Source organism: Mustelus asterias, unplaced genomic scaffold, assembly GCF_964213995.1.
Source record: "Mustelus asterias unplaced genomic scaffold, sMusAst1.hap1.1 HAP1_SCAFFOLD_326, whole genome shotgun sequence".
NCBI lineage: Eukaryota > Metazoa > Chordata > Chondrichthyes > Carcharhiniformes > Triakidae > Mustelus > Mustelus asterias.
In genome coordinates, this window is record NW_027590288.1 from 383,361 (window position 1) to 398,626 (window position 15,266).

General features: G+C 48.9%; 1 protein-coding gene across 1 annotated transcript in view; it reads right to left on the bottom strand.

Moving 5' to 3' along the window:
* Nucleotides 1-15,266, bottom strand: part of smad10a (SMAD family member 10a) — a 96,176-nt gene that overhangs the window by 36,238 nt on the left and 44,672 nt on the right. The gene's annotated exons all lie outside the window — the stretch shown is intronic.

Below are 15,266 nucleotides of genomic sequence, written 5' to 3' on the forward strand. Positions count from 1 at the left end.
ACTGTATTTACCCCAGTCCAAAGCCAGAATCTCCACTTCAAATAAAGTCACAGGATCGCTTGCGTCTAACCTAAAAACGGAGATGTGATTGGATTTAATATCTCATCGGAAAGACATCAACTCGAACAGTTGTGACGATACTGTGCCTTTAGGAAGTGTACTTTAATCATATTTCTCTGCAGGTTTTTCAAGCAGGTTCCAGTATTTTATTGGTGCCGTGGTGTCTGTAACTGGTGTTGTCTAATTGTTACTGAAGCAATATATTGAACATCATGCTGATTTTAATCTGGATTAATGCGGTGTTGTGTAGTTTAATGGTCCTTTGGGGATTGCTGAGCACCTTGATTCGAGGATGATTGATAGGTCAGGTGATATGCCTGTAGACAGTTTTTTTCCACAGAAAAGTCCAGTTTTTAATTTCATTTCTCAGTTGCTGCTAGAAGCTGGTGGAAGAATGCAGAGTCTCTCACTCTCTCTCTCGGGTTTTTGAAAGTTCCAGGACTGGCAAGCCTCAGAGATTTGATCCAACATTCACAGGACCAATTCACAGCAGTTTTAAAAGCTCCAAAGCCAGCATCACGTGAGCATACTGGCTTTAGTGCTTAGTCTAAAGAAGGGTCCATGTCTGTGGGATGGTGTTTGACTTGGAGAATCCGAGATAGTTTGTTGTTCGGAGTATACAACCACAATAGGTATACATGGGGAGGTAGTAAATTGGATTAGACACTGGCTCAATGGAAGAAGCCAGAGAGTGGTTTTGGACGATTGCTTCTCTGAGTGGAGGCCTGTGACTAGTGGTGTGCCGCAGGGATCGGTGTGGGGTCCATTGTTGTTTGTCATCTATATCAATGATCTGGATGATAATGTGGTAAATTGGATCAGCAAGTTTGCTGATGATATAAAGATTGGAGGTGTAGTGGACAGTGAGGAAGATTTTCAAAGCTTGCAGAGGGATTTGGACCAACTAGAAAAATGGGCTGAAAAATGGCAAATGGAATTTAACGCAGACAAGTGTGAGATATTGCACATTGGAAGGACAAACCAAAGTAGAACGTACAGGGTAAATGGTAGGACTCTGAAGAGTGCAGTTGAACAGAGGGATCTGGGAATACAGGTACAGAATTCCCTAAAAGTGACGTCACAGGTGGATAGGGTCGTAAAGAGTGCCTTTGGTACATTAGCCTTTATAAATCGGAGTATCGAGTATAAAAGTTGGAGTGTTATGGTAAGGTTATATAAGGCATTGGTGAGGCCGAATTTGGAGTATTGTGTACAGTTTTGGTCACCTAGTTACAGGAAAGATGTAAATAAGGTTGAAAGAGTGCAGAGAAGGTTCACAAGGATGTTGCCAGGACTTGAGAAGCTGAGTTACAGAGAGAGATTGAATAGGTTGGGACTTTATTCCCTGGAGCGTAGAAGATTGAGGGGAGATTTGATAGAGGTGTATAAGATTTTGATGGGTATAGATAGAGTGAATGCAAGCAGGCTTTTTCCGCTGAGGTGAGGGGAGAAAAAAACCAGAGGGCATGGGTTAAGGGTGAAAGGAGAAAAGTTTAAAGGGAATATTAGGGGGGGCTTCTTCACGCAGAGAGTGGTGGGAGTGTGGAATGAGCTGCCGGGTAAAGTGGTAAATGCGGGGTCACTTTTAACATTTAAGAAAAACTTGGACGGGTTCATGGATGAGGGGTATGGTCCAGGTGCAGGTCAGTGGGACAGGCAAAAAATGGTTCGGCACAGACAAGAAGGGCCAAAAGGCCTGTTTCTGAGCTGTAATTTTCTATGGTTCTAACCTTTGTGCTAACTATGACTCCAGCCAGTGGAGAATTTGCCCCGACTCCCATTAACTTCAGTTTTGCTTGGGTTCCTTGATGCTGCCCTGATGTCAAGGGCAGTCACTCTCACCTTACCTCTGGAGTTCAGCTCTTTTGTCCATGTTTGGACCAAGGCTGGAAGAGGTCAGGAGCCGATGGCCCTGGTGGAACACAAACTGAGGGTCAGTGAGCAGATTATTGCTGAGTAAGTGCCACTGGGACCACTGTCCAGAACATCTTCCATCACTTTGCTGATAATCGAGAGTAGACTGATGGGGTGATATCTGCCCTGCGTTTACATCTCACACTGGAGCAATTTTCAACATTGTCGGGTCAGTGTTGCAGTTGTAGTGGAACAGTTTGGCTAGGAATGTGGCTACTTCTTGAGCACACAGTTTCAGCACTATTGCCAGAATATTGTCGGGGCTCAGACCTTTCCAGTATCCAGCGCCTTCAGCCATTTCTTGCAATCACATGCAGTGTATCAGATTAGCTGGAGACTGACATCTGTGACGCTGGGGACTTCAGGAGGAGGCCAAGATGGATCATCCACACGGTACTTCTGGTTGAAGATGGCTGCAGATGCATCAGCCTCGTCTTTTGCACTGATGTGGCTTAGATCGCTGATTGTGGGATTGTTTAGCTCTGTCTATCGCTTGCTGCTTCTTGGCGTGCAAGTAGTCCTATATAGCAGCTTCACCAGGTCACTGTGGTACTGCTCCTGGCATGCCCTCCTGGACTCTTCCATTATCAAAGAGGTTATAGCAGGATACTTAGAAAATCAGAATATGATCAGGCAGAGTCAACATGCTTTCGTGAAAGAGAAATGGTGTTCAACCAAGTTTTTTTTTGCTGAGTTGTGAGTTTTTTAAGGAAGTAACAAGAACGGTGGATAAAAGGGAACCTGTAGCTGCAGCGTACTTACATTTCCAAAAGGTATTTAACAAGGCTCCACATCAAAGGTTACTGCACAAAATAAGATTATACGTTGCAAGGGTAAGATATTAACATGGATAAAGGATTGCCTCACTAACAGGAAGCAGGGACTAGGGGTAAATGAGCTTTTTCAGGTTGGCAAGCGATGACAAGTCGAGTGCCATCGGGATCAGTGCTAGGGCCCCAGTTATTTAAAATTTGTATCAATGATTTGGCTGAAGGGACCAGTTTTGATGCCAAACAAGTTGCAGTAAATTTGGGAGATATAGCCAGTGATTTATGGGACATGGGTGTCGCTGGCTAGACCAGCATTTATTGTCCATCCCTAATTGCCCTCGAGAAGGCGGTGGTGAGCTGCTTTGTTGAACTGCTGCACTCCGAGGTGTAGGTACATCCACAGTGCTGTTAGGGCATCGTAAATTATTTCATCTTTCTGACCCTTGTACAGCAAAGTTTATTTGTCTTTGTCCAAAACCTGTGAAATCTTGTGGCTTTATTCACATAGTCCCTTCAATTTCAAACTTTGTCTATTTTAGATCGTAACAGTGAAATCTCTGAGATTTGTTTTAATGGTACTTGAGTAGATGATTGGGAATCAGGATTTTAAGTGAGAGGGAGAATGTGATGGAGGAGTGTCAGGATAAAGCATGATTTGATAAGAGTCACGTCCACACTGCAACAGTGCTACGAATCACAGCCTGCCTGCAATTCTCTGTCTTCAACCTCCCAAACATTTTCCAAACTAAGTCAATCAGTTGCTTCCAATTCCATCCGCTCTTAATTGTTGAATGCCTTCTGGAAGACAATAGTTAAAATAAAAGCAACATGACTGAATGTGTACTCAGCTGCATGACTAATGGGTGAAGGAGGAGCCAGAACATTTCCATCACCGATTGCAAACACATCCTTTCTGAAGACACCATCACTCGGTATTTTAGATCCAGGTAACATATTTCTAAAATTAAATAGCCTCTGGAAAAGAAAATGCCTGAAGCCAAAGAAGGGAGGTCTATTGAGCTTCTGGGAACTGCTCCTGACATCTATACTCTGTTTACACGAGACAGGTCAACCGTATGAAAACATCAGCCTTCATCGGGGATTACATCAATGGGAAGTGGGAAAAGGAGGAGCGCAGTAATCAACCACCGCATCAAGCTCACTCCATTCAAATATCTAGGTCGGTCAGTAAGCCCATGTTCACTAAGGGGAGAAATGCCAGGGCGAGAAATGTCTCATTTATAACTGTTAATTACCAACATTCATATTCAAATCTGATGCAGAGTAAAGCAATTTCTGAACTGTGGCATCAAAGGTTAGGATACACCACACTCTAATACTAACTCCCAGATCAGACACAGCTTTCATTAGGTAGAATTCACTATCACTGCATTCCTGGGTTAGATGTAGAGCATAGTTCCTTCGACCCTGCCTGCATAAAGTATTTTATCCCAAACCTCAAAGCGCACCCTGGCTACATTGATGTGGCACTTGGGTGGAGATCACTCAGTATCTCATTACTGGTAGTTATTGCCAGAAGTTGTAAGAGTACCTGTGAATACAACAAACGGGATGGGAATGTAATAATGGCTATGATGCCCTCCCAAACTGACACAGAGTCCTCACTGCTTCAGAGCTTTGCGATGTGGCATATCTTATCTGGAGGGACAGAAGGCTGACACAGGTAGGTACTTGAAACTGGTTTACTTACACTATGTACAACATATACAGGGTAATTACTGAGTCGGCACATCTCTCCCGAGTGCTGCCTGCTTGGTTTGCTGTATTCTCTATTATGTGACGACTGGTATCACTGATATATCGTAGTTTACTTCAGTCATTGGCACACCTACCACAGTTTTCATCACAAGAAAAAAAAAAGGAATCTGTGCCTCGCCTTGACTGCAACATCTCATAGAATCCCTAGAGTGCAAAAGGAGGCCATCTGGCCCATCGAGTCTGTACTAACTCTCCAACAGAGCATCTTACCCAGGCCTTATCCCTGTAACCCCACATATTTATCCTGCTAATCCCCCTAACCTATGCATCTTGGAATACTAAGGAGCAATTTAGCATGGCCAACCCACCTAAGCTGCACATCTTTGGACTGTGGGAGCACCCAAAGGAAACTTGCGCAGGCAGGAAGAGAACGTGCCAACTCCACAAGGCTGGAATCAAACCCAGGTCCCTGGCAATGTGATGTAGCAGTGTTAACCGTCCCATCTCATAATCCACTCCTGGGTATCATCATGATCTCACTATCCTTCCATTTGAAGGATACGCATAATGTTAAGTTTGAGGCAACTGCGTTCTTGAACTGATCACAGGACAAGTTTAATGTCCGTTTAGACATTTATCTTTACGACACAAAGCTGTGAGGAGGATGCAGAGACGCTTCAGTCCGATTTGGACAAACCGAATGAGTGGGCAAATGTATGGAGATGTATGCTGCATAATGTGGATAAATGTGAGATTATCCACTCTGGAAGCAAAAAAAGACCGATTATTATCTGAATAGATTCCTGGATCACTGGGACCATTTCTGGGGAAGGTGGGACATGTACAAGTGAACCACACTGGGACAAACATCCATGCAGGTAGGTTTGCTAGTGCTGTCACGGGAACACAACAGTTCCAAATCATTCACCATTCTGACTTGGGGAACATATTTAATCTCCGTCGATGTTGGACCAATATTCTGATATAACCCAGCAAGCGCCACGGTGGAAGCACTGTCACCTTAAAGGCTGCAGTATTACAATAAGGCGGTTCACCATTTGGGGCCTGGGTTCAATTCCTGGCTTGGGTGGGCCGAATGGCCTCCTTCTGCACTGTAGGGTTTCTATGATCTTCTAAAGGCAACCAGGAGAAATAAAGGTGACCTTGTTAGCCTCACCCACCTCCCAAGAATAAGATTTAAAAATACGTTAGCCAATGATCAGTAACTGGCAGATTCTTTTTATTGCCTGTTTTCATTTAGTTGAAATAAACCAGTGTAATAAATCACTGCAATTGACAGCAGTGTCCACGGGTTACAGACAGGAAGGTTGGGATGGTTTTGCACTCCTGCTTGCTCTCCAGCTGAGAAGTAGAGGTGCACCAAACGTTGGGCAAGGACAGGAACAGGCTTGAACGAGGCCCCGCCATCAAACAGATTTTGCCATTCTGTGTCTTGGGCCGATTTCTGAAGGAAAGGTCTTTTTGGAATGGAAATGAAAGACATCAGGGTTCAAAGAACCCAGACTCCTCTCAGGATCAGCACATTCCAAGAGGAGGGGAGAGAAGACAAAATTAAGATTCTGTTTAAGTTAACTTCTCAAAGTGTATTCGAACAAGATTACAGTTTTGGTCATTGTGTACAGTTTTGGTCACCTAGTTACAGGAAGGATGTAAATAAGATTGAAAGAGTGTAGAGAAGGTTCACAAGGATGTTGCCGGGACTTGAGAAGCTGAGTTACAGAGAGAGATTGAATAGGTTGGGACTTTATTCCCTGGAGCGTAGAAGATTGAGGGGAGATTTGATAGAGGTGTATAAGATTTTGATGGGTATAGATAGAGTGAATGCAAGCAGGCTTTTTCCGCTGAGGCTAGGGGAGAAAAAAACCAGAGGGCATGGGTTAAGGGTGAAAGGAGAAAAGTTTAAAGGGAATATTAGGGGGGGCTTCTTCACACAGAGAGTGGTGGGAGTGTGGAATGAGCTGCCGGATAAAGTGGTAAATGCGGGGTCACTTTTAACATTTAAGAAAAACTTGGACGGGTTCATGGATGAGAGGGGTGTGGAGGGATATGGTCCAAGTGAAGGTCAGTGGGACTAGGCATAAAATGGTTCGGCACAGACAAGAAGGGCCAAAAGGCCTGTATCTGAGCTGTAATTTTCTATGGTTCTAAACTAGAAGCACCTACAACGGTTTCAGCACATTTAAAATTGCTAGAGTACACGCACACAGCAGCAGCAAACAAAGAAACTCAGGCAAAAGTTCCGACTAGTTTTGAGCAAATTGGTATGGCAAGAGTTAACAATAGCATGGGGAAGAAAAAGATCTCAGCTGATTATCTGAGTGCGTTAATGGCATCAAACTTCGGGCCCTGGACATTCCTTTAGCCAGTCTCCACTCTGAAATATGACACTCGCTCTTCATCTTCACTGACCCCGCTGACCCCGCTCAGGGTTTTCTGTTTATTCCATTGTGGTGAAATGTCAAAACTTATCGAGTCACGCCGGCTGCACTGGCGCCACTGTGCAACATACACCGGCTCCATCCCATCAGCACATTATATCCAGAGTACAAAACCCCCCACACAGACACTGCACCAAGCTGCTCCCACCATTCAGAGGCTTAATCTGACTAGCATATTTTATCGGGACACAGAACATATGGAAACAGAAATCCACTTTCTGACTCAACTCTGAGCAGATCTTATCTTTGCCAGAGACATCATGTCGATAGAGCGTGTAGTTCATCTTAGAAATAAATAAAACACACAAAGGCAATAACAAAAATAGCAAACCCAAATGCCGAAGCTTTCAGAGTAGTTTGATGTTTGCAGTCTCTTTCTCCCTTTAATCTTTAGGTCTCCCCCGTCACTCACACTTCAGTTTCTCTTCCCTCTGCCCTCACCTGACCCCACGCTTTCCTCTCCCACCTCACTGAGCTCTTCCCTAACCAACCTTCTTCTCTCCTTCCCCTTGCCCCAGTCGTGTTCTCCTTCTTCATGTTTCCTCTTCCCTGCCTTTTGTTCTTCGCCTCACGAGACTCCTTTACCTCTCTTTCTCCCCTTCCCTCTCACGAGTTTCATGTTCCCCCTTTCAAAGAACAAAGAACAAAGAACAGTACAGCACAGGAAACAGGCCCTTCGACCCTCCAAGCCTGTGCCGCTCCTTGGTCCAATTTCCCTGCACGTTGACCCCCAACATCTTGTTACCACTGAGAAATACCCTTTCACAAAGCAACTCTCCTGCCTGCTCACTTGGATTTTCTCCCGTCTAAAAAGTGACCTAATATATTTCTTGTTCCACACTGTTCACTCGGTCCTTTAAACTGCACCCACACTTAATTTTGGAGAATAATACTGGGGTAAGGTTTTGCGTAGAGAGAAGGTTGTGAAGTGGGTAAATGGAGCAGCTGGTCTTTATCTACCCACCATGTTGAAAACAATTCTCAAGAAACTGGCGCTTTCTTACCTGAGCAGAGGGATATTATTATGGAAATCAAAATTATGGAAAGTATACAGTGAAAGATTTCCTCAGCTGTTTCTAAAATTAATAGTGACGTAAATTCCTGACATGAACAGAAAGGTGAACTGAAGAAACATATCACGCCAAAGTTAGGATAAAACACTTTACCGCAAGTAGCTATTCAAGCAGGAGATTATGCAATTTCCTTTTGAATGATAGAGTCATAGAGGTTTACAGCATGGAAACAGGCCCTTCGGCCCAACTTGTCCATGCTGCCCTTTTTTTTTAAACCCCCGAAGCTAGTCCCAATTGCCCACATTTGGCCCATATCCCTCTATACCCATCTTAGCCACGTAACTATCTAAATGCTTTTTAAAAGACAAAATTGGACCCGCCTCTACTATTACCTCTGGCAGCTTGTTCCAGACACTCACCACCCTGTGTGAAAAAATTGCCCCTCTGGACACTTTTGTATCTTTCCCCTCTCACCTTAAACATATGCCCTCTAGTTTTAGACTCCCCTACCTTTGGGAAAAGATATTGACTATCTAGCTGATCTGTGCCCCTCATTATTTTATAGACCTCTATAAGGTCACTCCTCGGCCTTCTATGCTCCAGAGAAAAAAGTCCCAGTCTATCCAGCCTCTCCTTCTAACCCAAACCATCAAGTCCCGGTAGCATCCTAGTAAATCTTTTCTGCACTCTTTCTAGTTTAATAATATCCTTTCGAGAATAGGGTGACCAGAATTGCACACAGTATTCCAAGTGTGGCCTTACCAATGTCTTGTACAGCTTCAACAAGACATTCCAACTCCTGTATTTAATGTTCTGACCGATGAAACCAAGCATGCCGAACGCCTTCTTCACCACTCTGTCCACCTGTGACTCCACTTTCAAGGAGCTATGAATACGTACCCCTAGATCTCTTTGTTCTGTAACTCTCCCCAACGTCCTACCATTAACTGAGTAAGTCCTGCCCTGGTTCAATCTACCAAAATGCATCACCTCGCATTTGTCTAAATTTGCTTTAGATGATATTTGAAAAGGAAATATGGCAGGTCCAATTGAAAAGCTGGCAACAGAACAAAGGCATTGGGGCTTGGTGGCTGCTGGGTGCTGTGGTGTTGTAAAATGCTGTTTTTTCCCCCACTGTGTGTGGGGTTTCTAATGGAGGTTATCTGCTCCGTGTGCACTTGCTAATGAAATATCTTGGTTGTGTATGCTAGCCAATGCATTCTGCCAATTCTGTTTATTGTTATTCATGCCCTGTATGCTTACTAATGTTGTGGTCTTGCTTGGATTCTTTTGGGACAGTTTTCCAGCTGTGTGTGCATTTAATATACAAACCAATATCTGTGATACATGCTGGAAAACACACACATGCACTTGGATGACTGATGAGGAAAGGACAGGTTCAGGCTTTCTGCAAGGTCTCCAATATCTTTCCAACACTCTAGGCTGCCACAAGTGCAGCCACTCAGATCAGCAAATGACAATATCCTCAACCCTCAAAAGAAAATGCCAACACCATCAGGTGAACAACAGGAAGAAAATTACTGAAAAAAAAGCCAAATCCTGCCTGACGAATGCAGCTCACGGCAGCTGATGGTACATTTTGCAGCCATGGTCCTAACATGGACAAAAGAACTGAGTTCACGAGATGAAGTGAGAGTAACAGCTCTTGACATCAAGGCAGCATTTGACAGCGTGGCTTCAAGAAACCCAAGCAACACTGAAGTCAATGGGAATCAACAGAAAAGCTCTCCACAAAGGAGGATGACTGGGGTTGTCAGAAACCAATCATCTCAGTCCCAGAACACTGCTGCTGGAGTTCCTCAGGGTGGTGTCCCAGAACCAACAAGTTTCAGCTGTTTCATCAATGGCCTTCTCTCCATCATAAGGTCAGAAGTGGGGATGTTCACTGACGATTGCACAATGTTCTGCACCATTCACGACTCCTCAGATATTGAAGCAGTCTGTATCTATATGCAGCAAGACCTGGACAACTTTCAGGATTAGACCAACAAGTGGACATTCATGCCACACAAGTGCCAGGCAAGGACCATCACCAAAAGAGAGAGACCAACCAACCATCTGGTCGTCACGGGCATTCAGCCTCTGATCTCCGGGTAAGCGTTCTCCAAGGCAGCCTTCACGACACACGACAGCGCAGAGTCGCTGAGCAGAGACTGATAGCCAGGTTCCACACACATGAGGACGGCCTCAACCGAGATCTTGGGTTCATGTCACACTATCTGTAACCCCCACGACTTGCCTGGGCTTGCAAAATCTCTCTAACTGTCCTGTCTGTAGACAATACACAGCTCTTTAACCTGTGCTTAACCCTCTCTCCACTCACATTGTCTGTACCTTTAAGACTTGATTAGCTGTAAAGACTCGCATTCCAACCATTATTTTGTAAATTGAGTTTGTGTCTTTACATGCCCTGTTTGTGAACACAACTCCCACTCACCTGAAGAAGGAGCAGCGCTCTGAAAGCTTGTGTCCTGTGCTACCAAATAAACCTGTTGGACTTTAACCTGATGTTGTGAGACTTCTTACTGTGCCCACCCCAGTCCAATGCCGGCATCTCCACATCATGGCCACCATCTCCAAGCCAGAGGTCAGCAGTTTGATGGAAAACTCTAATTGTCTGATTGGGTGTAAATCCAACAACACTCAAGAAACTCGACACCATCCCACCACTAAAGTACAGACAGTGGCAGCAGAGTTGCCATCTACAGGACGCATTACAGCAACTCACCAAGACTCCTTTAACAGCACCTTTCATACCCACGACCACCTAGAAGCACAAGGTCAGAAGATGGAATGGAAACACCACCAACTTTAAGTTCTCCACCAAGACATACTTCCTCCTGACTTGGAACAATATTCTTCATTGCTGCTGGGTCAAAATCCAGGAACTCCCTCCCTAACAGGACTATGGCCGCAGCACAGGGACTCCAGCAGATCAAGAGGTGGCTCACACCCACCTTCCCACAGACAATTAGGGATAGGTAATAAATGCTAACCTAGCTAGCGATGGCCACATCTTGGAAAAATTAAAAACTTTCCCTTACAAGTGTGGCTCACTGCAGGGCTGGGTCTATTCTCCCTGGGTGAGTGTCTCTCACTGCAGGGCCGGGTCTATTCTCCCTGGGTGAGTGTCTCTCACTGCAGGGCCGGGTCTATTCTCCCTGTGTGAGTGTCTCTCACTGCAGGGCCGGGTCTATTCTCCCTGGGTGAGTGTCTCTCACTGCAGGGCCGGGTCTATTCTCCCTGGGTGAGTGTCTCTCACTGCAGGGCCGGGTCTATTCTCCCTGTGTGAGTGTCTCTCACTGCAGGGCCGGGTCTATTCTCCCTGGGTGAGTGTCTCTCACTGCAGGGCCGGGTCTATTCTCCCTGGGTGAGTGTCTCTCACTGCAGGGCCGGGTCTATTCTCCCTGTGTGAGTGTCTCTCACTGCAGGGCCGGGTCTATTCTCCCTGGGTGAGTGTCTCTCACTGCAGGGCCGGGTCTATTCTCCCTGGGTGAGTGTCTCTCACTGCAGGGCTGGGTCTATTCTCCCTGGGTGAGTGTCTCTCACTGCAGGGCCGGGTCTATTCTCCCTGGGTGAGTGTCTCTCACTGCAGGGCCGGGTCTATTCTCCCTGGGTGAGTGGGGCTGCAGGGCTGGGTCTATTCTCCCTGGGTGAGTGTCTCTCACTGCAGGGCCGGGTCTATTCTCCCTGGGTGAGTGTCTCTCACTGCAGGGCTGGGTCTATTCTCCCTGGGTGAGTGTCTCTCACTGCAGGGCCGGGTCTATTCTCCCTGGGTGAGTGTCTCTCACTGCAGGGCCGGGTCTATTCTCCCTGGGTGAGTGTCTCTCACTGCAGGGCCGGGTCTATTCTCCCTGGGTGAGTGTCTCTCACTGCAGGGCTGGGTCTATTCTCCCTGGGTGAGTGTCTCTCACTGCAGGGCCGGGTCTATTCTCCCTGGGTGAGTGTCTCTCACTGCAGGGCTGGGTCTATTCTCCCTGGGTGAGTGTCTCTCACTGCAGGGCCGGGTCTATTCTCCCTGGGTGAGTGTCTCTCACTGCAGGGCCGGGTCTATTCTCCCTGGGTGAGTGTCTCTCACTGCAGGGCCGGGTCTATTCTCCCTGGGTGAGTGTCTCTCACTGCAGGGCCGGGTCTATTCTCCCTGGGTGAGTGTCTCTCACTGCAGGGCTGGGTCTATTCTCCCTGGGTGAGTGTCTCTCACTGCAGGGCTGGGTCTATTCTCCCTGGGCGAGTGTGGTTCACTGCAGTGCTGGGTCTATTCTCCCTGGGCGAGTGTGGTTCACTGCAGGGCTGGGTCTATTCTCCCTGGGTGAGTGTCTCTCACTGCAGGGCTGGGTCTATTCTCCCTGGGCGAGTGTGGTTCACTGCAGGGCTGGGTCTATTCTCCCTGGGTGAGTGTCTCTCACTGCAGGGCTGGGTCTATTCTCCCTGGGTGAGTGTCTCTCACTGCAGGGCTGGGTCTATTCTCCCTGGGCGAGTGTCTCTCACTGCAGGGCTGGGTCTATTCTCCCTGGGCGAGTGTGGTTCACTGCAGGGCTGGGTCTATTCTCCCTGGGTGAGTGTCTCTCACTGCAGGGCTGGGTCTATTCTCCCTGGGCGAGTGTGGTTCACTGCAGTGCTGGGTCTATTCTCCCTGGGCGAGTGTCTCTCACTGCAGTGCTGGGTCTATTCTCCCTGGGCGAGTGTGGTTCACTGCAGTGCTGGGTCTATTCTCCCTGGGTGAGTGTCTCTCACTGCAGGGCTCGGTCTATTCTCCCTGGGCGAGTGTGGTTCACTGCAGTGCTGGGTCTATTCTCCCTGGGCGAGTGTGGTTCACTGCAGGGCCGGGTCTATTCTCCCTGGGTGAGTGTCTCTCACTGCAGGGCTGGGTCTATTCTCCCTGGGCGAGTGTGGTTCACTGCAGGGCTGGGTCTATTCTCCCTGGGTGAGTGTCTCTCACTGCAGGGCTGGGTCTATTCTCCCTGGGCGAGTGTGGTTCACTGCAGTGCTGGGTCTATTCTCCCTGGGCGAGTGTGGTTCACTGCAGGGCTGGGTCTATTCTCCCTGGGCGAGTGTGGTTCACTGCAGGGCTGGGTCTATTCTCCCTGGGTGAGTGTCTCTCACTGCAGGGCTGGGTCTATTCTCCCTGGGTGAGTGTCTCTCACTGCAGTGCCGGGTCTATTCTCCCTGGGCGAGTGTCTCTCACTGCAGTGCTGGGTCTATTCTCCCTGGGTGAGTGTGGTTCACTGCAGGGCTGGGTCTATTCTCCCTGGGCGAGTGTGGTTCACTGCAGGGCTGGGTCTATTCTCCCTGGGCGAGTGTGGTTCACTGCAGTGCTGGGTCTATTCTCCCTGGGCAAGTGTGGTTCACTGCAGTGCCGGGTCTATTCTCCCTGGGTGAGTGTCTCTCACTGCAGGGCTGGGTCTATTCTCCCTGGGCGAGTGTGGTTCACTGCAGTGCTGGGTCTATTCTCCCTGGGCGAGTGTCTCTCACTGCAGTGCCGGGTCTATTCTCCCTGGGCGAGTGTCTCTCACTGCAGGGCCGGGCCTATTCTCCCTGGGCGAGTGTGGTTCACTGCAGGGCTGGGTCTATTCTCCCTGGGCGAGTGTGGTTCACTGCAGGGCTGGGTCTATTCTCCCTGGGCGAGTGTGGTTCACTGCAGTGCCGGGTCTATTCTCCCTGGGCGAGCGTGGTTCACTGCAGGGCTGGGTCTATTCTCCCTGGGCGAGTGTCTCTCACTGCAGTGCTGGGTCTATTCTCCCTGGGCGAGTGTGGTTCACTGCAGTGCTGGGTCTATTCTCCCTGGGTGACTGTCTCTCACTGCAGGGCCGGGTCTATTCTCCCTGGGTGAGTGTCTCTCACTGCAGGGCCGGGTCTATTCTCCCTGGGTGAGTGTCTCTCACTGCAGGGCCGGGTCTATTCTCCCTGGGTGAGTGTCTCTCACTGCAGGGCCGGGTCTATTCTCCCTGGGTGAGTGTCTCTCACTGCAGGGCTGGGTCTATTCTCCCTGGGTGAGTGTCTCTCACTGCAGGGCCGGGTCTATTCTCCCTGGGTGAGTGTCTCTCACTGCAGGGCTGGGTCTATTCTCCCTGGGTGAGTGTCTCTCACTGCAGGGCCGGGTCTATTCTCCCTGGGTGAGTGTCTCTCACTGCAGGGCTGGGTCTATTCTCCCTGGGTGAGTGTCTCTCACTGCAGGGCCGGGTCTATTCTCCCTGGGTGAGTGTCTCTCACTGCAGGGCCGGGTCTATTCTCCCTGGGTGAGTGTCTCTCACTGCAGGGCCGGGTCTATTCTCCCTGGGTGAGTGTCTCTCACTGCAGGGCCGGGTCTATTCTCCCTGGGTGAGTGTCTCTCACTGCAGGGCCGGGTCTATTCTCCCTGGGTGAGTGTCTCTCACTGCAGGGCTGGGTCTATTCTCCCTGGGTGAGTGTCTCTCACTGCAGGGCTCGGTCTATTCTCCCTGGGCGAGTGTGGTTCACTGCAGTGCTGGGTCTATTCTCCCTGGGCGAGTGTGGTTCACTGCAGGGCTGGGTCTATTCTCCCTGGGTGAGTGTCTCTCAATGCAGGGCTGGGTCTATTCTCCCTGGGCGAGTGTGGTTCACTGCAGGGCTGGGTCTATTCTCCCTGGGTGAGTGTCTCTCACTGCAGGGCTGGGTCTATTCTCCCTGGGTGAGTGTCTCTCACTGCAGGGCTGGGTCTATTCTCCCTGGGCGAGTGTCTCTCACTGCAGGGCTGGGTCTATTCTCCCTGGGCGAGTGTGGTTCACCGCAGGGCTGGGTCTATTCTCCCTGGGTGAGTGTCTCTCACTGCAGGGCTGGGTCTATTCTCCCTGGGCGAGTGTGGTTCACTGCAGTGCTGGGTCTATTCTCCCTGGGCGAGTGTCTCTCACTGCAGTGCTGGGTCTATTCTCCCTGGGCGAGTGTGGTTCACTGCAGTGCTGGGTCTATTCTCCCTGGGTGAGTGTCTCTCACTGCAGGGCTCGGTCTATTCTCCCTGGGCGAGTGTGGTTCACTGCAGTGCTGGGTCTATTCTCCCTGGGCGAGTGTGGTTCACTGCAGGGCCGGGTCTATTCTCCCTGGGTGAGTGTCTCTCACTGCAGGGCTGGGTCTATTCTCCCTGGGCGAGTGTGGTTCACTGCAGGGCTGGGTCTATTCTCCCTGGGTGAGTGTCTCTCACTGCAGGGCTGGGTCTATTCTCCCTGGGCGAGTGTGGTTCACTGCAGTGCTGGGTCTATTCTCCCTGGGCGAGTGTGGTTCACTGCAGGGCTGGGTCTATTCTCCCTGGGCGAGTGTGGTTCACTGCAGGGCTGGGTCTATTCTCCCTGGGTGAGTGT